The sequence below is a fragment of the Lepidothrix coronata genome, unplaced genomic scaffold, assembly GCF_001604755.1.
Source record: "Lepidothrix coronata isolate B3197 unplaced genomic scaffold, Lepidothrix_coronata-1.0 Scaffold37, whole genome shotgun sequence".
NCBI lineage: Eukaryota > Metazoa > Chordata > Aves > Passeriformes > Pipridae > Lepidothrix > Lepidothrix coronata.
This window is the reverse complement of record NW_016690217.1, coordinates 7,033,603-7,060,216: the sequence shown is the minus strand read 5'-3', so window position 1 is coordinate 7,060,216 and position 26,614 is coordinate 7,033,603. Positions and strand designations below refer to the sequence as shown.

General features: G+C 37.8%; 1 long non-coding RNA gene across 1 annotated transcript in view; it reads right to left on the bottom strand.

The window, feature by feature from the left end:
* Positions 1 to 7,524: 7,524 nt before the first annotated feature.
* Positions 7,525 to 26,614, bottom strand: part of LOC108496149 — a 31,460-nt gene continuing 12,370 nt past the window's right edge. Inside the window, exons 2-3 of the long non-coding RNA XR_001874344.1 lie at positions 9,790 to 9,989; positions 7,525 to 7,691 (exon numbers count right to left, since the gene is read on the bottom strand). This is a non-coding gene — a long non-coding RNA (uncharacterized LOC108496149). The remainder of the gene's footprint in view (positions 7,692 to 9,789; positions 9,990 to 26,614) is intronic.

The window sequence follows — 26,614 nt, the reverse complement described above, 5'->3', positions numbered from 1 at the left end:
TGCTTGTAGCACTTAGTTTGGGATTACAGGCCTGTTTCTTCCTTGATTTAAGATCACTTTTCCTAACGTGATACATTTATTCTCCAATATGTCCCTATATAGTCAGAGACCCCTGTGACAAAGGTACATTTTAGGTCTTGCCTTCCCTCTGTCACATTAATAATGCAGATCTCAGTTCCTAGAGAGAGAAGCTGTCCTGATTTTCCATTTAAGGGCACATGACTGAAGACATTCTTTAGCACTTAGATCCATGCATCCCGGGGTAGGATTTATCTTGTTGTGCACGTTGATATTGCGTCATTTGGGGTGGGATGGGGTAGAATCTTCCAGTACAGTAACTAGTGAAGAAATAAAATGGAATGCTTTACAGCACTCAAGTAAACCAGAAATATTTTCTCCAACTGGCTTGAAAAGATGTAACAATTCAGCATATGATTTTAATTAATGTCCGTGTAACTAAAAATGTGTTTAATTCACAATAGCATTACAAGAAAACATATTGACATCTAATTATGGATCATAGAATTTGCTGCAGAGAAAATGTAGTGCATCTGTTCAATGAAACACAATCATGGAGAATTCTAAATGGCAAAATATAATGAAAATGTAAACCAATACACAAATGAGGCCATTAAATACATCAGTGTGAAACAAAGTGGGGATATTCAAGAGAAGAACTCATGCATACGATTGGTAGATAATACAAAGTGATATTGTCTAGTAAGTGGTTTTTTTCTTATTATTTACTTGTGAATAGCAGGATTTCAGCTGCTGTGATTTCTTACTGGGAACTGCTGTTTCCAAGTTAACATGGAAATACTCAATGTTTTCCTGACAATTGGCGAAATAATTCTCATGACTTTTCACAGTGAATGCTTCATTTATTGCCTCATTTTTTCCGTTCTTGTGCTAGTGTCTTTCCTCCTAAACACCAATTTTACCGTAGCTATCCTTACACTATAGCCTTCATAGTGAAATTTGGATAAGTATCTACAGATCTGGTCATGAATCAACAAGAACTCAACTGATCCAGCACCGAACAATCCTGCTTGGACAGGCTGTTATAGCGCTCAAGTCTGAAATATCTTTTAACCTTCAATTTCAATAATCCTTTTGTCCTTGTTTTCTCATAGGCAATAGGGGTTCATAGAGACATGGACTGAGATTTCAAGAAAATGGGATAACTTTTGATTGATTTCTACTGGCACTTATATTTGGAATATTAAGCTGGCAAACATTATATAGCGAAGAACGTCTTAAATTCATCATATAAGATCATTTGCTCCTGAAATCTCTGCTTATTCATCAAGAACAGAATTATAGGAGACAATCACAACTGAACTAATGATCTTGAGAAGCCTTTTAGTATGGACAACTGAAAAGAGATAACTCCACCTCTAAATTTTGAAAAACACACAATTGAAAAGACCTTTAACCCTACTGCTATAATATTTATTTATTTATTTTTAACTTGGTGATGGAGAATCTTACATTAAATTAGGTATTAGAAAGAACTTAATCAGGTGTATATGCAGCTTCCAGCCTGGTAAGTGAATGCCTTATGCAAGACATTACACAATACAAATGTCCCCAGTGATAACATGAGCGGAAATACAGCTTCTGGGATGGAAAAAGATTTAAGCTGATCAAACTGTCTGTTTTTCTCCATAATCTGTCAACCTAAATAAGACAGTAATTAGATTGCTGTCAACTCATGCAAGTTGTTTGGATGGACATGTTATTCCCAGTTGTGGTCTCAGTGAAATAAACACAGATATGCTAAAATGGTGGGTGAATTTCTCTCTCTTTGCAGTTAAAATTACATTGGATAGTTTGGCCTGCAATACATGTTTCAGAGCACAAAGGTGTGAGTGATCTATTGTAATCTGTAATAATTGTACACCGGCAAGAAGTTCAGAACAACAGCTGATCCTCTTCAGTGTTTATTGAGCTATCGCTCAGATTCTGAAACAACTCATAAACTATATATCATTTTTCTTAAATGTCCTTGGAAAAAAAAAATCCAAAAGATTATGTCAGAAAAATGTGAGGCACTCCTTATGATGTTGATTGGGGGTATAAGTGCAAAGTAACTGATTTGCCTCTGAATGAGTTGTTTAGTCTTTGAAGTAATAAAGGAAAGGGGCTTAAGGGCTTTGGACATAAAATAGAATGCAGTGAGTGATCAGATCTTGGCTTTAGGAGTGTATCTACTGATTTCATCTGATAAATCACCCAGTAGAAGGCAGAGACAAATCCTGAGCTACTTGCAAAACATGGTCAACAACTTTCTGTTTACTTGCTGAAGTCATGTTAGGTCTTCTCCGCCTTTTGTTTTGTAGTCCAGCTATTGCAGGCAAGTGCCTGACATTAAGGATTTCTTGGTTTTATTGGAAAATGGTGCAAAAGTATTGTGTTTAGTGCCTGACTATTAGGTCAGTAGCCAGAATTCACTGATCTAGTTCAGAGATAGATCATCACAGAATATTTTAAAATGTTTACAGTAAAATACATGAGACTGACTTTTTGTTGTGTGACATGGGGAAATTTAGGCAGTTTTGAAGTTAAAAGTATTCTGTCTTGAACTATTTGTTTTTCCCACAGAAGACATTGTCCAAAAAATAGAATATACCTTAAAGACACAAATCACAAATAATGCTTTATGAATAAGCCCCCTTTCCAGACATGATGAAAGCCTCTGGAAATGCTCCTCTAGACAAAATAACCCAAGAGGCCATTAGGAAATAGTAAAGACTGTCCTTTTGTTTAAAATACCAATAAGTGATTGTACCTCTAGCGCATATTTTATTTCCAAGCCAAATCCTTTATCACATCACTTCTGTTTTCTGTATCTTTAAGCAGAGTTTAAGATCCGTAGATATTTACAAGTCATGTAAGTTGCTAGATGGTAGTTTTCAAATCCGATCCCAAAGACTTTTCTTGATTTAGATGTACACATTTTGGAAAATATGTTGGCTTACAAATAGTGACTTAGCTGTACGCATTTTGCTTCAAGTGGGAAAACGGACCTAGTTTTCTAAAATGTATTTTGCTTAGCAATGCAGTCTTCTTTGTTAGCATAAGGAAGCCTGCTTGATGCAAAAAAATCCATTTGTTGTATTTAAATAGCATTTGTGTATTTCAGCTGTTTGTGTTTTTAGCAAAAGATATCTGGAAATCCTAGGGAAAAAAAAACACAACATTTTAAAATCAAAACACTTTCTAATTGCAACAGATAAAAAAGCATTAAATGTTGACACAGAAAATACCTGCTATAAGGTCCTTCCCTCAACCCTTCTTTTAGTACTGTAGACAGTGAGAAACTTTATGTTTTTGTGGACCTCTGGTATAAAATCTTCCACATCACTGATAAGTATATTCTGTAAAGTCTTATTGGAGATCTCTGAGAACATTTCCTGCAGAGCCCTCAGCCTCAAATGCATATCCTTGTCAAAAATGCATAGTTAACTTTGAGGTATGACTTAGAGAATATAGGTCACAAACTTATTACTGCATGCAGATGGATTAAGCATTTTTGGTTGTTTCCATATCCTTAGGAAAGCAGAAGGAGCTCTGAAAGAGCCCCTAGGCATTGTGGTGGTTAGTGTGCTTGTAATCACAGAGCTACAGAATGGTTGGGTTGGAAAGGACCTCTGAAGATCATCGAGCCCAAACCCCCCGGTCAAGCAGGTTCACCCAGAGCAGGTTGCACAGGATCACATCCAGGCAGGTTTTGAGTATCTCCAGAAAAGACTTTGCAGTCCTCCTGAGCAACTTGTTCCAGTGCTCTATAACCCTCAAAGTTAAGATGTTTTTTCTCTTATTCAGACAGAACTTTTAAGTTTGTGCCTGTTGCCTTTGCCCTGCCACTGGGTGCCACTGAAAAGAGTCTGGCCTCATCCTCTTGTCACCTGCCCTTAAAATATTTGTATGTATTGCTAAGATCTCCTCTCAGTTGTCTCTTTTCCAGGCTAAACAGGCTCAGCTCTCTCAGCCTTTCTGTGTAAAAGAGATGTTCTGGTCCTCTCATCATCTTCACAGTCCTCCACTGAACCTTTTCTCATTGTAGTGTCAGGTGAAAACTGCCGGCTTAGGGTGCCTCTAACAGTTTAGGATAGGGAGGGAAATATACCATTGAAAGAACAACTGGTATCGCCAATATTTTAGCAACTGTAAATTAATAACTTCTAAACAATTCAATCACCTAATTACCATGGCACCTTAAATTTAAGTATGCTGCATGCACCAAAATGTCATGGTTTGAGAGCCTCAAAAATCTAATTCTCTAGTCATAGCCCCTTCCCACATCTCAACCTAGTATAAGACGTGTTTTTCCAGACAAACCACACGAGACTTAAAATGGGGAAAGGGTATATATTACAATGACTGTACAAATAAATATTATAATACATTATACACACAATCACAACTATCTCTACCATGATATAAGTATTTACAACAGATTAGATCTCTTCTCCCCTCCAAATAAAAGTCCAGGAGGGAAGAAGGAAAGATCCCTCTAGTCTCTGAGCAGTAGTATCTTCTAAGGCAGCAGGTTCTCTATGTCTTCCATGCAGCAATTGGAGCTGGATCTCTGCCAGAACACACGAGGGAGGCCTCCAAGCCCCTCTCGGCCCCTCGACACAGGCAAAGGGGTCTTCTGTGGGCTACATTCACCCCAGACAAAGGTTGTTCCACCACGGTCATATCACGAGCACAGGGGGTCTTCGTAACGATCTGGTATCTTCAAGGGACTCAAGCCCCTTGCAGAGCTTCTGTACCCTGCCTCAAGATGGCTGCGAGCTTCTTTGTAGCTTGCAGCAAGGGAGGGCCCCAAGGTCACCCTCCTACACACTGTCCTGGCTGAGCTCTCAGGACAACCGAGCTTCTTAGCTCCTTTACTCCATTTACTCTAATCAGTAAGAGTCCACCCCCTCCCCTTTGGAGGGATCTCAGAGAAAGTTTAGGGGAGTTTTGCAGTTCTTACACCCAAACTTTCTCTCTGTAGAACTTAGTTCTGCTCTCTGCTGCTGTTCTTTCTCTTTCAGCTTGCAGAAGTTCTGTCTGCTTTGCTGCTCTCTTATCTTTTGGCTCTGTGCCGCTGTTTTTCCTCTGGTCAGTGCTGGCTGCCGCTACTCTGGCCGCTGCCCACGGTGGAGAGAAAATTCCCAACCTTTCAGCTACAGACACCTGGCCCAGTTTAACACTGTTCCAGGTCCCTGCAGCCCCAGCCAAGGGGCTGGGAGGCTGGAGCCCCCCCAGGGGGGCTCCTGCTCTCTCCTCATGGTCTTACAACATGGCTACCACTTCTATCACCAGACTACAACCCCTTCTCTTCCGTTTCCTTGTGGTATGTTTTTATTTTGCAGGAGCGCAGATTGGTTCAAATCTCAAGTGTCACCACCCCCTGGGGGTTACCACTTTCTTAGCTTCAGGGGGAAAACCTGGTTCAAACCACTACACATAATTAATCACATTTTCTGTGGACATTTAAGGCTTCATCACATTTCTTCTGTTTCAAATAGGTAATTTCCAGTTTTGACACATTTTCTTTTTTACCCTGTGGGGGTTGGGGTTTATTTGGCGGTGGTGGTGAGTGTTGTTTGGTTTTGTTCATTTTTTGGTTTTGGTTTTTAAATTATGCTAGCAGCAACACTTTTTTTCATTGCTTCTTGATTTTCAGTTGCAAGAACATGTGTAGCACATTTTATATATTGAAGGAGCTCAGTTTCTTGAAAGTTGATGCATCTTATAAAGAAAGATTTCAATGGATTAACATGCCCACTAAGCAGTAGTGGGCAAGGTTTAAAGAAACATTATTCTTGAATAATGTAACCTATCTAAAAGATATCTCTGTTTCAGGACCATCACTTATATCCCTGCATAATCCGTCTTTGCTGCATGGTATGTTGACTCAATTGATTTTACAATTTCTGGGCATAGAGAAAAGTATAAAATTGAAGTAGCAAAGAAGATTCATTACCAGCTGAAATGGAGAGGTACAGGATTTTACTGAAAAGGGAAAGAGCTGTGAGAGAGTGGAGGTCACTGAGATTACTTCATTAAACAAGAGAATGGAGGATTATTGTTTTCAAAATACTTCTATTTAAGGTCTTCTCCAGATACCGAGAACAGAAATATGATGTTCCATCTGTACTGATGGACTATTGGCTCTGAGTTGATCTGAGTACTTGTTTAGGGGTATTTGATAGCATGAACTGAATTGAAGATGGAAATTATTAGAAGAGGGCAGAGTAAGGGTAACATTTTGAAAGCCATTTCAACTTTTGTTTTCATTGACTGTTGGTATCTCTTGTAGCATTTCTACAGGCAGATCAGCATCTGCTAATATAACTCCTAAGAAATGATTCTGTAATTATTTTATTTATGTTTACAAAGTCATGTGCATAGTAAACTCCAAAACAGGGAGCATGTACAAAAGCATAGGATTGTTAATGGACTAGTGTACATCACCAGGGAACTGTATTGGTTAAAGGCAGTTCTTAAAAGCAGGTAATGAGACCTTACTTGAAGAGATGTATGCAAACAGGATTGTATATGCACAGTAATATGTGTTATGAATGTGAACACTTGTGATTAATAGGCTGAATGTTAGAAAAAATATGTTTTCTTTTGACGTAGAAGTAATGTCTTCTGTGTAGTTCTTTAGAATCAAAAATAGGATCTATTGTTGGGCTTGTTCACAGGAAGGAAATATTGCAGAGGCCATGTGATGGAGATGCAGGGTTTTGCACACAAAGCACTGGTCTCTAGAAGCTCTGTATTTATTCAGCCCTATCTTAGTGCATCATCACTGGTCAGATGTGCCATATTCTGGCACCTCTTGTGTTTTTATTGCCATGACAGTTTCCATATTTTGTCTAATTTACAAGTCTCTTCTGCTAAACACATCCAAAAAATTTAGTCTTATTTTGAATGAAACAAAGGAAAAATTACCCTTGTGCAAACTTACAACCTGATGAAAAAGCCTGTAGATTATAATTATCCTCATAAGTTTATGTTCACCTTCTTACTGATTCCTCAAGTTAGACAGGTCTCATCCTTCCGGCATTAGTGTAAGGTTAATATCCCCTTTATACTTCCTGTTTTTACCTTCCATCCTCCTGTTTCTAGCAGGCATTTGCCATGCCTTCTCCATAAAGCAACTCTGTGCGTCCATCAGCTTTTCTTTAGGCTTCACCCTGCATCTCTCAATGTATGCAGTAGGCTCAATGAAAATATGGTGGGTTGCTGCATATGTGAGCTAAAAATCTCACAAAAAGAACTTTCTGATCAGTCACAGCATTGCTGATTAAAGCAGAACACAGAGTATCAGCATGAGAATAAATTTATTTAGATGCCAGCCTGGCAACACCTTGAAGTTTCAATCGATTTAACAATCTACCTGTGAAGAGGATGCAACAAGGGAAATCAATTCAATTAAAGATTTATTTGACAAGCAAGGGAAATGTTTAGATTTTAAACAAGCAAAAAAAAAAGAGTTAATTTCTAAATACTTGCTATTATCAGTGAATTCATGGCTTGATAAGGTACTTTTCATTAAAGATACCTCAAGTGACAGATGAAAAAATGCTGATCAATCATTCAAGCAATTCTTCTTCCCGGTAGACCCTAAAAAATGTTGTCATGAATCAATCAACTCTTTTCCATCTTACTTCTGAAGATGATGTCTGAAATGTAAGAAAATTGGGTTATAGACCTTAGGTTAGATTGGAATGATACTAATTGGAGCTCATTATGGTCTAATATAAATGCTAATCTTATAAATATTAAAGAGTCAAATCTATCTTAGTGTATTACACAGTACCTACATTACCTTCAAAAAAGTCAGCTTCATATCAACAGAGTGGAAACTGCAGTTGTCAAAGTTGCAGAGGAACTTTTAGAAATGAGCCGTCAATGTCCATAATTAAAACCTCTGGTCAGGCACAAGGAGAACCATTGACAAAAATGGTTTGGTTTTAACTTTAAGGCACATTTATTACTCTGTCTGCACCCTGTTCTTAAAAGATTTTTCTGGATCTATTTGCTAGATAGCAAAAATTGCCCTGTTTTTTTCACAAATTGCCTTTTGAGAAGCTGACCATGCCACAGCCATGCTATCATCCAGTAGGAAACAACATTTTTGGCACATGATGGGAATGACTGATGACTTGTCATAAAATTATGTTATCTGTGGATGAACATAGACCTATATTTTTATCTCTTTTTTATCTATTCCTGTCCAGAGCTGTTAGGTGACTAGAAAGTCTGGTCAGACTGTTTTGTTTTGTACTCCATAATGGTAAAAAGACCGAACTTTTTCTTTCCCACCCCTTAAAATACTACTCTTCTTCCACTCAAAATGCAGAAAAGTGTGCATTGGTGAGATCAATTCACTGTCATCAGAACTCAATTGTGAAAAAAACCCCAAACAACCAGATTATGTACTTCTCTCCTTTAAGCATGTTCTTTCTGTAAAATAAACAAAAAACATTTTCCTGGTAGAAGGAAAAGAGCATATGAGTGAGTTAGGGGATAGGAAGCTGATCTGAACATGTAGGATTTACTTATGGGAACAATGAGGGGGGAAATGGAGTGTCTGGAGGAGGTAGAAGAAAGCATTGTGCTCTAATTGTAAAATTAATTAGTTGGAAGAACAGAGTCTTGGGCTCTCAGCCCCAAACCAGAATATCTAACATCTGTGCACCAGCATTTTACTAAACAAAGCACAGAAACTGTGTTGAAATGCATATGTAACCCGAAACATGCTGTCTTTTCTGAGTACTTCTCAAAATTGTGATGTCTCCAGTTCTCTTATTTTCCTTTTTCTTCCAGTGACAGAGTAGCCCACAAATACCTTTCACAGAAGACCCAAATTAATGTTTCACCCTGAATTATATATGCAGAATTTTTAACCTGATCATAGGTTCTTCAAATTTGTTATTCAAATTTGGTTGGAAACATCTTTCTCTCTATGCACAGTGAGTGAGCAGTTTGAATGTATTCAATATTGACCTGCTATTCAAGTATACTTATTAATATTGGCCAAGAGTTGGCTAAGTTAAAAAGAAAAAGAAGAAAAGACTAACAGAAACACCAAACGTGTCTGCCTGTAGGAGGAATAAAGTAGTTAGTTTACTCCTCACTGTAACACTGGTTGCAATAATTAACTCCAAGGATGATAAAAGAAAAGCTACTGTACACAGTTGAAATTTTTTTTACATTTTTTTCACATTTTTTTCTTTTACATTTTTTTCCTTCCTTATCAAAAACCTTTGTAAATTTTATGGGGGGCTGGGGGGTGGGGAGATGGGAAGGTGTTTCTCTTGTATAGCTGAGTATAAGCTTTTAGCTCTCAATGTTTACAACAAAGAAACCAGATGTTAAGATGATAAACTCAAGCATTTGGAAGAATTGCCAATGTTATCTGTTCAGACTCCTTATACTCATGCTATACATAAAGCTTATTCACAGTGATATAATACTAATTCTTGGCTTCATTGATATGGTTTCTCCACTATTGGCAGTGTTGAAGTCCTTAGGGTATACCACTGAATTAGTGAAATAACAAATGAGTGAAATTTGTTGCTTTGTCTGTAAGAAATACGGTTCTTTTGTGTTGCGTTGGACTGGCATTTTTCAGCTTGAGAAGTGGGGCCCAGGGCTGCTGGGTACTGAGGCACTTTGTGGATTTCTCCTCTCATGGCCCTATGTTTCTCTCTGCTCCCATCTCTTTTCCTCTAACCCCCTGTAGTTTGCATCCTCTCACAGTGATGGGCACATTACCTCTGGCAAAACTTGCCTTCCCTTTATTGCGAAGCTGCCTTATTCTCTTGTGGTCTGAAATCACTGCTCAGGGGTATGGTCAGTGGTAGATGCAAGTCGGTGGAGTCTGTCAATTCCAGAATCAGGAAATACTCTGTCTTCTCCCATACTACAAGATAGGGAACCACTCGTCACCACCACAACAGATTTTCCTGCTGTAGCTATAGGAGATAATAGGGGAGAGAAGAGACTATTTAGATTTTATGTGGGAAAAAAAAATGTTGAAAAACTTGATTAGAGAAAACACTATGTGCACAGAATAAATTTTTAAGACAAATATTAGAATAAGGTATTATGTATTACAGGTTTGGAATTTTTTTAAAATAAATTACATTATAGTTAAGACATATATGAAAATGCCTTCCTGTTCATACCCTATCCTGCTGTTTATAGAGAACTTTTTCTCACAGTGGGTGAAAAGTTGGGAGGGAAAGAAGTGAAAGCATTTATCTAGGGGAAAAAAAAAATTGTCTTGTCAAAGCTTTTAGCAAAGTGAAGAAAATGGAGGGAAAAGAGCCTGAGAGATAGCTGTTTACTTTTTGCAAGAATATGAAGAAGAGAAAATGGCTCTAAGACTGTATTTTTCCTTCTTTTACTTCTTTATTTTTTGCAAAATAAACTCTGAATGCATCAGCTCCTACTTCAGCTATACTCATGACATACATTAATATTTTCATTTTTCATGGCTGGGCTTTGTGAACGAAGATTAGGGAAAGGTCTCTACCCACGTTTGACACAAGCACGCTGGTGGCTGAAAAGGCCAATACAAGATAGACATGTCAGGTTGCAAAAGGCACAGCAGAAAGACTCCTTAGGTGGTAAATTCTGCAAGGCATGATTTTTTCTGCGTTGTCTTTTCTCCTCAAGAGTGATGCTGCAGGCATTCTCAAAGGAAGCAGCAGTGTTATAGATGGCATGTTTCCAGGCCTCCCGGTTGGAGGCCAAAGTAGACCAGTTATAGTGATCAATATGGCCAAGGCTGAGACGTTGCTTCAGGGAGTCCTTGTATCTTTTCTTCAGGGCTCCTCTCTTACGGCAGCCAGTGGCAAGTTCACCATAAAGTAAGATCTTAGGGAGGCGGTGGTCCTTCATCCTTGAGACGTGCCCTGCCCATCGCAGCTGTGTTCTCAGCAACATGGCCTCAATGCTTGTGACTGCTGCTTGTTCTAGAACAGATGTATTGGTCACATAATCTGACCAGTGGATGTTTAGAGTTGTACGGAGGCAGTGTTGATGGAAGCGTTCTAGGAGTTACAGGTGGTGGCAGATTCAGATCCATATAAGAGAGTAGAATGCACAATGGCTCTGTAAACACTGATCTTTGTACCTTTCTTCAAGTGTTTATTTCACCAAACTCTTTTATGGACTTTTCCAAAAGCACTATATGCCTTTGCTAACCTGTTGTCTATCTCCCCGTCAATCTTACCATCTGAGGAGATGAGGCTTCCTAGGTAATTAAACTGCTGGACTGATTTGAGCTCTGATTGGCCAATGGTGATATGGGGATGATGGAAGACTTCCTGAGGTGCCAGTTGATAGAGAACTTCTGTCTTCTTTAGACTGACTTCCAGCCCAAAGAGCTCAGCAGCGCCCGCAAAGCAGGATGTTAAATGCTGCAGAGCTGCTTCTGTGTGGGCAACAAGGGCGGCGTCATCAGCATAAAGCAGCTCCTGGACAAGATGGTTTAAGGTCTTAGTGTGGGCCTTCAGTCGCCTTAGGTAGAATAGGCTTCCATCAGTACGGTATCGAATGTAGATACTGTCCTGATCCTCGAGGTCTGCCGTGGCCCTTTGGAGCATCATGCTGAAAAAGACTGTGAATAGGGTTGGTACAAGAATGCAGCCTTGTTTCACACCATTGGCTATTAGAAAGGGCTTAGAAAGTGCATTGCCATAACTGACTTGGCTGTGCTGATCCTCATGAAGTGAGATGATCATTTTGAGGAACTTGGGGGGACAACCTAAGCATTTAAAAATTTGCCATAGACCTTTTCTGCTCACGGTATTGAAAGCCTTGGTGAGGTCAACAAAGGTTCCATAGAGACCTTTGTTCTATTCCCTACACTTCTCTTGCATATACAACTGCCTCCAAAGGTGCAGCTAAATTAACTCTCGCGTGCTGGAACATCAGAACCATGCTGGATTCTGCGAATAGTGGATGCCCTGAGCGTCACTCTGCCCTGATTGCCCATGAACTGTCACGTCTCAACATCGACATTGCTGCTCTCAGCGAAGTTCTCCTTCACGAGGAAGGCAGTCTCAGAGAAAGAACATGGTGCTGGTTACACACTCTTTTGGTCAGGTAAAACCAGAACTGAAAAGCATATCTCAGGAGTCGGCTTCAAGATCAAAAACTCTATTGTTCCTAAACTCGAAAATCTGCCATCAGCTCATTCTGGCCGAATTATCTCCCTATGCCTTCCACTACACAACAAGCAACATGTTGTCCTCTTTAGTATATATGCCCCAACTCTCCAAGCTGACCCTGCCCAAAAAGATAAATTTTACACTGACCTGTGCCACCTTACCCAGAAGTTTCCTGCAGATGATAAGATCATTATCCTTGGTGATTTCAATGCCAGAGTAGGAAAGACCTTTGAAGCCTGGAAAGGAGTATTAGGCAAGCATGGTGTTGGAAACTGCAAAAATAATGGTCACCTTCTGCTAGAATTCTGTGTGGAGCAACAGTTCACCATCAGTAACACTATCTTTCAGCAGAAAAATAGTCTGAAGACAACATGGATGCATCCCAGATCCAAACATTGGCACCTCATCGATTGTGTCTTGGTGCGACGGAGAGATGTCCGCAATGTCCACCACACCCGCGTGATGCCCAGCACAGAACGCCAAACAGACCATCAACTGGTGCGCTGTAAACTTAACCTCATTCTTAAATTCAAACATAAAAGGGGCAGTATCCCAAGGAGGAGACTCCAATCAGCCACAGTAAGACACAAATTCCAGGCTAATCTTCAAACTAGGCTAGATAACCATTCCTCAGATTCTATAGATCCCTCTCCTGAAACACTTTGGCACCATATTAAAAACGGCATCCAGCAGTCCTCTGAAGAATCCTTAGGGTTCTCACTCAAGAAGAACAAGAACTAGTTCGATGAAAACAATCAAGAGATCCAGGTATTGCTGAGGAAGAAGAGAACCGCTCACCAAGCACACCTTGCACTGCCTTCCTGTCACGTAAGAAAAGCAGCCTTTCGTCTTGCATGCAGCAAGCTCCAACAGAAACTCCGTGACATCCAGAACAAGTGGTGGATCAGTCTAGCTGAAAAAACACAACTGTTTGCTGACACATTAATATATAGTTTATGAAATCTGAGTTTAACTAGTAGTGTATTTTTTTTTTCTGAGTGCCTGACAGATTAGAGGCTATACACACAACTTCACTTATGAAATATAGGTATTTCAACAACCAAAAAATTCTTTATTAATTTCAATGTTTTTATGTGCAGATATATAGTTTTCCTGATATTTGTACAAAGTAAAGGAAATTCTACAGAAGCCCTAAAGAAATATATTTTTCAGATATCAACTAAATTAATATCTTAAATACTTAAAAACTCTTTAGGCTAGTATTTTCCCTCTTAGAATAAGAAAGCTACAAGGGAAGATAACATTTGATGTATTATTATTTGTGAAGTGATTTAACAAATGTTTAAGTAACTCACTGCTGGTGTCAGTGCATTTTCCTAAGATGTGGTGTCCCATAAGACTTTCATGTGTGTGGTCCTATACCTTAAAAACAAGAGTCCATGATAAAATCTGGTTTTCTGCATCAGCTTTACAGTTATGTGTGATTTTTTTTCCACTGCCTAGAATTTTCATTTTGATTTGATAGTTGCCAAAAATTGCAGCAAGTTCAAAGTCACCTGCCATGAAACCCATATGGTGCGTGCATCAGATCCTCAAAGCCAGTGATTGTGCTGCAGACCTATTACCACTTTGCAGTATTGGCTTGACATAGCCTTGGACAATAAAACATCCTACTCTGAAGTAGGATGTCATTTTATGATTGAGTTCTAAAATGCCACAAAACTTGTTGATACAGGTTTTAACAGAAACAAGATTTCTTCCTTGAAGTTTTATCATTAAGCTGTACTTTGTAGTAGGTCTAGGAGTCTATATATGTTGCTATTTCTACCTAAAACATGTATTCTATTACTTTTTACCATAAAAACTTTTTTGACAGAGGACAAGTGCTTAAAATGAGAGAGAGACAACAGTTAATCTTTAACACATTTAAGTGAAGTTAACAAGTTCAGGCTTTGTACTATGGCTATTATAGAATACAATTAAGGCTGAGAAATATTAAAGAATATCTTAACTAACTTTTAAATGAACTGAGGGAGAGCAAAGTGAGAGATGTTCATTGGTTTTTGGGGTCACTTAGGCTGAGTACTTACAATCTGTTTTTCTGTGGTGTGTAACTACATTCTGAGCACAGCTCCTCTGCCCCCCAGCAGCAGATCCTACCCAGACACTCTGTCTTCTGCCTCAAAATCATTTTTGTTCCGATGACAGATCTTAGCTGAGCTCACTCTTCTGGCATGGCCTTACTTAACTTCTCTTCCTCTGCATTTTCACTCTTTAGGTAGTCATGGCCACACATTGGGATCAATGGCATGGAGTATGCCTGGCTGCCCTCCCTCCCAGTTTCCCACTGCTCCAAATCTCTTGTTTGTTCCCTTACCACCCCTCTCTCTACTATAAGCTGGCCTGTTTGCAGCCCATGAACATGCTGATCAATCCCTTGTTTGAACAATATGATCTTCTCAGAATTGACCCCTCTGGGGTTGCAAACATTGAAAACGGAGTAGATGGTTTCGCTGTTATCTGTATTAGCCTGAATCTCTGCTTTCTGCTAGATCTCATCTCCTTCCCTCCCACTCTCCCTTCCTTCCTCCCTGTCTGACTCTGTCTCTGTCTCTTCATCTTTCTTATTCACCTCCTTCCACAACTGGGAGACAGATCATGACTCTTCTTTCCAACCACTCAGGCTGCCATGATGGGAAGAGAAATTCTCGGCTATAATTTATCAGTCTGAGAACATGAAACACAAGGTTTGGGAAATATTGGTCTTAAGGGTCTTCTTTCCCCTGATAGGAACCAGACAGTTGGAACCCTCTGCTTGGAAGTGGAATTTGAAATGACAGAGAGGGCTTCTTTTTTCATATTCACAGGCATAGGTTTAAGAATATTTGCAAAGTTGTAGGCTGTGCCTAGAGTGAGCTTATACCCAAGCCTAGGCTTCAGGTCGCCAGAAATTTGCACTTTAAAACATGACAATTTAATAGCTGATAACTTTATGTTCCATTCCATTGTGTTAGGAACAACAGGGAGTGTGCAGGAGTAAATTTTAAGGAGCAATGATATCCACATCAAATTTTAACACACACTACAGTGGGTTTATTTGTAAATGGGGCAAAATAAATCATCCTCCTCTTCTCTAAATCTTGGTCTATTTTTTTCTTCTTTATATCTCTTCTTTATATTTTATTATGAAGAATGAGTGGCTTCATTTGAGGTACTAAAAATTGGTATTGAATCACGAAAAGAAAAGAATTCATCAGTGCTTGCCAGGATATATTGTTGCTGGGAAACGAGTCACATGCAAATATTTTATAGTCAGCACATATGAAATAGATGTTGAATTTTTTCAAACCATTTCAGGATTCTGTTTCTCCTGGTAGAGAACATGTATCTGTTCACTCCTTTCTTCTCTTGTGCTGGGGATGAGACTCGAAGTTTCCTACTTTTCCTCCGAGGAAATAATAGAATGGGGTGTAGGGAACAGCATTAGGTTAGAGCTGCAAATAAAGCAAACTGGGGCAGACTGTAATGGAGTAAAACCAAACAAGACTGAGTGAAAACCAGAAAAGCAACAGAATGGGAGCAGACGGAGAAATAGAAAAATATCCTCAGCAATCTGAAGACACAGCTAGAAAACACAGATCCAAAAATTTCCAGACAGCAAATAGTCTTTTTATTTTTAAATTTCAGAACAGATGTTATGGTGATCAGCCACTTTATAATGGTGATAAATTTTGGTTTTTTGAACCTCACTCAAAGGCATTGTGATTGAAAGCATCACAGCTGAGTAATAATTGTAGTCTTCTTAATGTTGCCCTGAACTTGAGTAGAACCTGTGAAATTATCAGATCATTAGTGAGTTGCCACGTTCTTTTTTTGTGAATCTCAATATGTACTTGCACTTCTCAGCTTTCCAATACCTGTTCTATTAGCACTTTTGTATATGACTTTGCTCCAAGTACTTTACATATGGTTTCCTTTGAGTTCAAACACACACAAAAAAATCCCCTTTTCTTGGTGTTTGAGTTTATGCACACACACAAAAAAACTTTTCTTGAGAGTAACGTGTCCAGGTTTTTGTGATATATGTCCAAAAGAAAGCTAAAAAAGAAATCCAAAGAAACCATTTGGATAGAAAGATGATGAAATCAGTACCAGACGGGTGGCTGTTATGTATAATTTTCTTTCTTTCTCATGATTTCTGCAGATTCATTCATGTCATTTGTTCATGTGTCAACAAGCACACATTTCTTAGTTACAAATAGCTCTAACAGGAAAATTTGATTTTGAATGCCTATTGATAGAGAGTTTGAATCGCATTTTATTTAGGGACCAAGCAAAATGATTAAGAAAATAAGGACATTCCTAATCTGAGAAATTTTTCAAATGAAACTAAACCAGATTTGCAAATCATATGAACCTTGGTAAAGTGTTTATTCAAGCAGAAATACAGCACCAAAAATGCTCTTTGTTCTAAATATTAAAAAAATGTATTCTGCTTTTCATAGGTCATGACTGTCAATCTCCATTTCCTGATGTAAACACCCTCTTTTTTTTTCTCCTTCATTAATAGTGAGATCAGCCAGCATGCTATGTTGGTAATTAAAACCCGAAATCACAGTACCACTCATTCTCAGCAATATATGAATGTTTATTTTGTCTCTTGACACTTCTAGTTTGATTATTTTCACAAATTTGGAAAACGAAATTCAAAGCAAAAAAATATAAGAAGTACACAACTCACTGAGAAGCACAAGGATCTCAGAAATCTTGGCCAATTCTTATAACATTTGCTACTGAGATGACACAGGGATGTCAGAGATCAGATATACTTTTTGCTTGACTCCATTGAAACTCTGCTGTCATTGTTTGTCATATATATCAACTGCCTTCAAAGTACAGAAATTGAAAGAGATTTCTTGAATAATAGCAGAAGTATTTTTCATTTTTTTCACTTTTCAAACTTGTTCTGGATAATCAAGAGAGGTCAGAGAATTATTTAAGAAGAGAGGCAGAGATGAGTATATTTTTGATTTGTATAACTTCAGACAGCTTATAAGTATCATAACAACAAAAAGGTTTTTATCATCTAAAATCTACTATGTGACAGCTGTGTTGGAATTAGTTGCATGAGCAAAGAATGAAAAAAAGCATTATCAATACTGACAGAGAAATTGCTGACCTACATGTGGCAGAGGGAAGACTTTATGGTAAAGCTTTATTTTTATGTTATTTTGCAGACCTTATGTACACTATCCAATAGCTTCAAAAGGCTTGCTTAAACAAGGGTTTTGGAAATATACCTCATGTTATATAGTCTTAGGAAACTGAAATATATTGTTTATTTTTGGTTTATCATGAAATCGTATGAGAAGTAGAATTGATTTGGATACAAAATTACTCATTTGAAAAGATAAAAGCACTAAAAAAGAATTTAGAGAGTGAAAAGTACTAAGGAACAGGACCAATGTTTTTCTTTATCTTTTATGTGATGAGATCTTTCTGTGTATTGAAAAGGAGAATATGAACTTGAAATGGATTATAAAATGATAGATCAATTTTAACATTTGGTGTAATGTTGACAAGGCATGATATTATTCCAGAATTATCTACAAATGTCTCTAAAGCCTATAAGAAAGACGGGGGCAAACCTTTTAGCAGAGCCTGTTGGGATAAGACAAGATGTAATGGTTTTAAACTGAAGGAGGGTCAATTTAGATTAGATATAAGGAAGAAGTATTTTAGAATGAGTGTGGTAAAACACTGGCACAGGTTACCCTTAGAGCTGATAGGTGCCTCATCCCTGGAAATATTCAAAGTCAAGTTGGGTGGGGCTCTGAGCAACTTGTTCTAGTGGAAGACATCCCTGCTCATTGTAAACGAGTTGGACTATATGCCTTTGAAAAGGTCCCTTTCAATTCAAACTATTCTATGATTCTGTAAAGAGAATGTTACTGAGACCTCCCTCTGAAGAACAGGCACCTTTCCTGGCTCCTGTTAGATCCAAAGATACTGGGGAGATTCAGAGTTCCATATACGGAGCATGTCATCTATGAATTGCGGCATACATGGAAGCTCATGCAACAATGTGGAATTCAAGTCCATTCCCTCTTTTACCTGCCATTTAGATTAGAACCCTGCAGTATGGCATAGTCAACTTCTAGTCATGAGCTGTGTATTGTGTTCTTCACACTACTGATCCTATGGTGATAAAGAAAAGAAGAAACAGCAGCAATCATCCCTTCTTTTTGGTTTTACCATCCCTTACTCTACTCAATTGGTGAATCCTGCTCTCCTGTACTCTTTTGCTTTCCTCTGTGTGATATGGATGGTAAAAACCTCCGTGTAGAGTAAAGGTTGCCTTTTCTCTGCTGAAGCCTTCCTCTGATCAAGTCCAGCTCTGTGTTTAAGAGTTTGACTTCGTGTCTCTGTAGGGAATGCTACACAGGTAGGGTGAATGAATTAATGAAAGTATCAAGAGTCTGGCTCATACAAACTGTGTGAAAACAAACAATCCAGAGAAGTCAGTAAGTGTGAGTGTCTGTGCTCTTCAGTGCTGAGCTCTTATATTTCTCATATGTCTTTTGCTATTGATAACTAAACTATTTAATGTACTGTATGAGCATATGGGATGCTACAACTTTATTGTGGTGGTAGTAAAGGTATTTCTAGAGGAAGCTTGCAATAACAGCAAAAAACTCTCCATGTTGTTTCAAAGTGAAGTTTTCCAATGTAATTTTAAACTTCAGATGTTAATATTTTATGGTTAAATTATACTTTGTGAAAACAAAGACATTTATCCTTACTTTTTGTTGACTTGACTTTACAGGTTCTTTGGAATTACACCTCTACTTCAAAAAGAAACTAGAGGTAAACACTCAGACAACTTGTTCATTCAACAATTTTTGTTCTTCTTCAGTTTTATTATGTATATTTTGTTTTGTTTTGTTTTTAATTATTTTTTTAAGTAAAGTAAAAATGGATTATTTTAGTGTATCCTTAGAATTAAACTTGGTCAGAAAGTTATTAGTTCGTTCAAAAATATTTTGCTATTTCTAGACTGTCCTATACCTTGTCACATTAAATCTAAGACCCTTATCATCCTCCTAGGGAAAAAAAGAATCGTCAGAGGGGCTGCCAAAGACATTTCCAAAAATTTTACCAGTGATATAATAGTAACCTAGCTGGGTAATGGATGTTTCCAAAGGTCTCAGGACTCCCACAAGCAGGTCAGCTATGATGAAGTGTGGAGCTTAATAGAAGAACCATTTAGTCTTATTATATTATTCCTGCCACATTCTGCCCTGCCTCATGTCTTCTGGAATAGCCAGGTGATTAGGCCACTAACCCTTGGTGTTGANCAATGTCCACCACACCCGCGTGATGCCCAGCACAGAACGCCAAACAGACCATCAACTGGTGCGCTGTAAACTTAACCTCATTCTTAAATTCAAACATAAAAGGGGCAGTATCCCAAGGAGGAGACTCCAATCAGCCACAGTAAGACACAAATTCCAGGCTAATCTTCAAACTAGGCTAGATAACCATTCCTCAGATTCTATAGATCCCTCTCCTGAAACACTTTGGCACCATATTAAAAACGGCATCCAGCAGTCCTCTGAAGAATCCTTAGGGTTCTCACTCAAGAAGAACAAGAACTAGTTCGATGAAAACAATCAAGAGATCCAGGTATTGCTGAGGAAGAAGAGAACCGCTCACCAAGCACACCTTGCACTGCCTTCCTGTCACGTAAGAAAAGCAGCCTTTCGTCTTGCATGCAGCAAGCTCCAACAGAAACTCCGTGACATCCAGAACAAGTGGTGGATCAGTCTAGCTGAAAAAACACAACTGTTTGCTGACACATTAATATATAGTTTATGAAATCTGAGTTTAACTAGTAGTGTATTTTTTTTTTCTGAGTGCCTGACAGATTAGAGGCTATACACACAACTTCACTTATGAAATATAGGTATTTCAACAACCAAAAAATTCTTTATTAATTTCAATGTTTTTATGTGCAGATATATAGTTTTCCTGATATTTGTACAAAGTAAAGGAAATTCTACAGAAGCCCTAAAGAAATATATTTTTCAGATATCAACTAAATTAATATCTTAAATACTTAAAAACTCTTTAGGCTAGTATTTTCCCTCTTAGAATAAGAAAGCTACAAGGGAAGATAACATTTGATGTATTATTATTTGTGAAGTGATTTAACAAATGTTTAAGTAACTCACTGCTGGTGTCAGTGCATTTTCCTAAGATGTGGTGTCCCATAAGACTTTCATGTGTGTGGTCCTATACCTTAAAAACAAGAGTCCATGATAAAATCTGGTTTTCTGCATCAGCTTTACAGTTATGTGTGATTTTTTTTCCACTGCCTAGAATTTTCATTTTGATTTGATAGTTGCCAAAAATTGCAGCAAGTTCAAAGTCACCTGCCATGAAACCCATATGGTGCGTGCATCAGATCCTCAAAGCCAGTGATTGTGCTGCAGACCTATTACCACTTTGCAGTATTGGCTTGACATAGCCTTGGACAATAAAACATCCTACTCTGAAGTAGGATGTCATTTTATGATTGAGTTCTAAAATGCCACAAAACTTGTTGATACAGGTTTTAACAGAAACAAGATTTCTTCCTTGAAGTTTTATCATTAAGCTGTACTTTGTAGTAGGTCTAGGAGTCTATATATGTTGCTATTTCTACCTAAAACATGTATTCTATTACTTTTTACCATAAAAACTTTTTTGACAGAGGACAAGTGCTTAAAATGAGAGAGAGACAACAGTTAATCTTTAACACATTTAAGTGAAGTTAACAAGTTCAGGCTTTGTACTATGGCTATTATAGAATACAATTAAGGCTGAGAAATATTAAAGAATATCTTAACTAACTTTTAAATGAACTGAGGGAGAGCAAAGTGAGAGATGTTCATTGGTTTTTGGGGTCACTTAGGCTGAGTACTTACAATCTGTTTTTCTGTGGTGTGTAACTACATTCTGAGCACAGCTCCTCTGCCCCCCAGCAGCAGATCCTACCCAGACACTCTGTCTTCTGCCTCAAAATCATTTTTGTTCCGATGACAGATCTTAGCTGAGCTCACTCTTCTGGCATGGCCTTACTTAACTTCTCTTCCTCTGCATTTTCACTCTTTAGGTAGTCATGGCCACACATTGGGATCAATGGCATGGAGTATGCCTGGCTGCCCTCCCTCCCAGTTTCCCACTGCTCCAAATCTCTTGTTTGTTCCCTTACCACCCCTCTCTCTACTATAAGCTGGCCTGTTTGCAGCCCATGAACATGCTGATCAATCCCTTGTTTGAACAATATGATCTTCTCAGAATTGACCCCTCTGGGGTTGCAAACATTGAAAACGGAGTAGATGGTTTCGCTGTTATCTGTATTAGCCTGAATCTCTGCTTTCTGCTAGATCTCATCTCCTTCCCTCCCACTCTCCCTTCCTTCCTCCCTGTCTGACTCTGTCTCTGTCTCTTCATCTTTCTTATTCACCTCCTTCCACAACTGGGAGACAGATCATGACTCTTCTTTCCAACCACTCAGGCTGCCATGATGGGAAGAGAAATTCTCGGCTATAATTTATCAGTCTGAGAACATGAAACACAAGGTTTGGGAAATATTGGTCTTAAGGGTCTTCTTTCCCCTGATAGGAACCAGACAGTTGGAACCCTCTGCTTGGAAGTGGAATTTGAAATGACAGAGAGGGCTTCTTTTTTCATATTCACAGGCATAGGTTTAAGAATATTTGCAAAGTTGTAGGCTGTGCCTAGAGTGAGCTTATACCCAAGCCTAGGCTTCAGGTCGCCAGAAATTTGCACTTTAAAACATGACAATTTAATAGCTGATAACTTTATGTTCCATTCCATTGTGTTAGGAACAACAGGGAGTGTGCAGGAGTAAATTTTAAGGAGCAATGATATCCACATCAAATTTTAACACACACTACAGTGGGTTTATTTGTAAATGGGGCAAAATAAATCATCCTCCTCTTCTCTAAATCTTGGTCTATTTTTTTCTTCTTTATATCTCTTCTTTATATTTTATTATGAAGAATGAGTGGCTTCATTTGAGGTACTAAAAATTGGTATTGAATCACGAAAAGAAAAGAATTCATCAGTGCTTGCCAGGATATATTGTTGCTGGGAAACGAGTCACATGCAAATATTTTATAGTCAGCACATATGAAATAGATGTTGAATTTTTTCAAACCATTTCAGGATTCTGTTTCTCCTGGTAGAGAACATGTATCTGTTCACTCCTTTCTTCTCTTGTGCTGGGGATGAGACTCGAAGTTTCCTACTTTTCCTCCGAGGAAATAATAGAATGGGGTGTAGGGAACAGCATTAGGTTAGAGCTGCAAATAAAGCAAACTGGGGCAGACTGTAATGGAGTAAAACCAAACAAGACTGAGTGAAAACCAGAAAAGCAACAGAATGGGAGCAGACGGAGAAATAGAAAAATATCCTCAGCAATCTGAAGACACAGCTAGAAAACACAGATCCAAAAATTTCCAGACAGCAAATAGTCTTTTTATTTTTAAATTTCAGAACAGATGTTATGGTGATCAGCCACTTTATAATGGTGATAAATTTTGGTTTTTTGAACCTCACTCAAAGGCATTGTGATTGAAAGCATCACAGCTGAGTAATAATTGTAGTCTTCTTAATGTTGCCCTGAACTTGAGTAGAACCTGTGAAATTATCAGATCATTAGTGAGTTGCCACGTTCTTTTTTTGTGAATCTCAATATGTACTTGCACTTCTCAGCTTTCCAATACCTGTTCTATTAGCACTTTTGTATATGACTTTGCTCCAAGTACTTTACATATGGTTTCCTTTGAGTTCAAACACACACAAAAAAATCCCCTTTTCTTGGTGTTTGAGTTTATGCACACACACAAAAAAACTTTTCTTGAGAGTAACGTGTCCAGGTTTTTGTGATATATGTCCAAAAGAAAGCTAAAAAAGAAATCCAAAGAAACCATTTGGATAGAAAGATGATGAAATCAGTACCAGACGGGTGGCTGTTATGTATAATTTTCTTTCTTTCTCATGATTTCTGCAGATTCATTCATGTCATTTGTTCATGTGTCAACAAGCACACATTTCTTAGTTACAAATAGCTCTAACAGGAAAATTTGATTTTGAATGCCTATTGATAGAGAGTTTGAATCGCATTTTATTTAGGGACCAAGCAAAATGATTAAGAAAATAAGGACATTCCTAATCTGAGAAATTTTTCAAATGAAACTAAACCAGATTTGCAAATCATATGAACCTTGGTAAAGTGTTTATTCAAGCAGAAATACAGCACCAAAAATGCTCTTTGTTCTAAATATTAAAAAAATGTATTCTGCTTTTCATAGGTCATGACTGTCAATCTCCATTTCCTGATGTAAACACCCTCTTTTTTTTTCTCCTTCATTAATAGTGAGATCAGCCAGCATGCTATGTTGGTAATTAAAACCCGAAATCACAGTACCACTCATTCTCAGCAATATATGAATGTTTATTTTGTCTCTTGACACTTCTAGTTTGATTATTTTCACAAATTTGGAAAACGAAATTCAAAGCAAAAAAATATAAGAAGTACACAACTCACTGAGAAGCACAAGGATCTCAGAAATCTTGGCCAATTCTTATAACATTTGCTACTGAGATGACACAGGGATGTCAGAGATCAGATATACTTTTTGCTTGACTCCATTGAAACTCTGCTGTCATTGTTTGTCATATATATCAACTGCCTTCAAAGTACAGAAATTGAAAGAGATTTCTTGAATAATAGCAGAAGTATTTTTCATTTTTTTCACTTTTCAAACTTGTTCTGGATAATCAAGAGAGGTCAGAGAATTATTTAAGAAGAGAGGCAGAGATGAGTATATTTTTGATTTGTATAACTTCAGACAGCTTATAAGTATCATAACAACAAAAAGGTTTTTATCATCTAAAATCTACTATGTGACAGCTGTGTTGGAATTAGTTGCATGAGCAAAGAATGAAAAAAAGCATTATCAATACTGACAGAGAAATTGCTGACCTACATGTGGCAGAGGGAAGACTTTATGGTAAAGCTTTATTTTTATGTTATTTTGCAGACCTTATGTACACTATCCAATAGCTTCAAAAGGCTTGCTTAAACAAGGGTTTTGGAAATATACCTCATGTTATATAGTCTTAGGAAACTGAAATATATTGTTTATTTTTGGTTTATCATGAAATCGTATGAGAAGTAGAATTGATTTGGATACAAAATTACTCCTTTGAAAAGATAAAAGCACTAAAAAAGAATTTAGAGAGTGAAAAGTACTAAGGAACAGGACCAATGTTTTTCTTTATCTTTTATGTGATGAGATCTTTCTGTGTATTGAAAAGGAGAATATGAACTTGAAATGGATTATAAAATGATAGATCAATTTTAACATTTGGTGTAATGTTGACAAGGCATGATATTATTCCAGAATTATCTACAAATGTCTCTAAAGCCTATAAGAAAGACGGGGGCAAACCTTTTAGCAGAGCCTGTTGGGATAAGACAAGATGTAATGGTTTTAAACTGAAGGAGGGTCAATTTAGATTAGATATAAGGAAGAAGTATTTTAGAATGAGTGTGGTAAAACACTGGCACAGGTTACCCTTAGAGCTGATAGGTGCCTCATCCCTGGAAATATTCAAAGTCAAGTTGGGTGGGGCTCTGAGCAACTTGTTCTAGTGGAAGACATCCCTGCTCATTGTAAATGAGTTGGACTATATGCCTTTGAAAAGGTCCCTTTCAATTCAAACTATTCTATGATTCTGTAAAGAGAATGTTACTGAGACCTCCCTCTGAAGAACAGGCATCTTTCCTGGCTCCTGTTAGATCCAAAGATACTGGGGAGATTCAGAGTTTCATATACGGAGCATGTCATCTATGAATTGCGGCATACATGGAAGCTCATGCAACAATGTGGAATTCAAGTCCATTCCCTCTTTTACCTGCCATTTAGATTAGAACCCTGCAGTATGGCATAGTCAACTTCTAGTCATGAGCTGTGTATTGTGTTCTTCACACTACTGATCCTATGGTGATAAAGAAAAGAAGAAACAGCAGCAATCATCCCTTCTTTTTGGTTTTACCATCCCTTACTCTACTCAATTGGTGAATCCTGCTCTCCTGTACTCTTTTGCTTTCCTCTGTGTGATATGGATGGTAAAAACCTCCGTGTAGAGTAAAGGTTGCCTTTTCTCTGCTGAAGCCTTCCTCTGATCAAGTCCAGCTCTGTGTTTAAGAGTTTGACTTCGTGTCTCTGTAGGGAATGCTACACAGGTAGGGTGAATGAATTAATGAAAGTATCAAGAGTCTGGCTCATACAAACTGTGTGAAAACAAACAATCCAGAGAAGTCAGTAAGTGTGAGTGTCTGTGCTCTTCAGTGCTGAGCTCTTATATTTCTCATATGTCTTTTGCTATTGATAACTAAACTATTTAATGTACTGTATGAGCATATGGGATGCTACAACTTTATTGTGGTGGTAGTAAAGGTATTTCTAGAGGAAGCTTGCAATAACAGCAAAAAACTCTCCATGTTGTTTCAAAGTGAAGTTTTCCAATGTAATTTTAAACTTCAGATGTTAATATTTTATGGTTAAATTATACTTTGTGAAAACAAAGACATTTATCCTTACTTTTTGTTGACTTGACTTTACAGGTTCTTTGGAATTACACCTCTACTTCAAAAAGAAACTAGAGGTAAACACTCAGACAACTTGTTCATTCAACAATTTTTGTTCTTCTTCAGTTTTATTATGTATATTTTGTTTTGTTTTGTTTTTAATTATTTTTTTAAGTAAAGTAAAAATGGATTATTTTAGTGTATCCTTAGAATTAAACTTGGTCAGAAAGTTATTAGTTCGTTCAAAAATATTTTGCTATTTCTAGACTGTCCTATACCTTGTCACATTAAATCTAAGACCCTTATCATCCTCCTAGGGAAAAAAAGAATCGTCAGAGGGGCTGCCAAAGACATTTCCAAAAATTTTACCAGTGATATAATAGTAACCTAGCTGGGTAATGGATGTTTCCAAAGGTCTCAGGACTCCCACAAGCAGGTCAGCTATGATGAAGTGTGGAGCTTAATAGAAGAAGTTTATAAAAGCCATTTAGTCTTATTATATTATTCCTGCCACATTCTGCCCTGCCTCATGTCTTCTGGAATAGCCAGGTGATTAGGCCACTAACCCTTGGTGTTGAAACCCAAAATTCAATGAATACTTAATACAATTTATACAAAATAGAGCTGCTCTAACGTTGAGATTGAAAATGTTCCATCAAGAGTAATGGATAGCCTTGAGGGCTTACTGGGGAAAGGCTAAAGCTGAAATCTGAGTTCTAACTCCAAAGGAACAGATCCTGAACATGGGTCTCCTCCCTGCAGATGCTCTTGTCTTCATTATGTGTAGTAT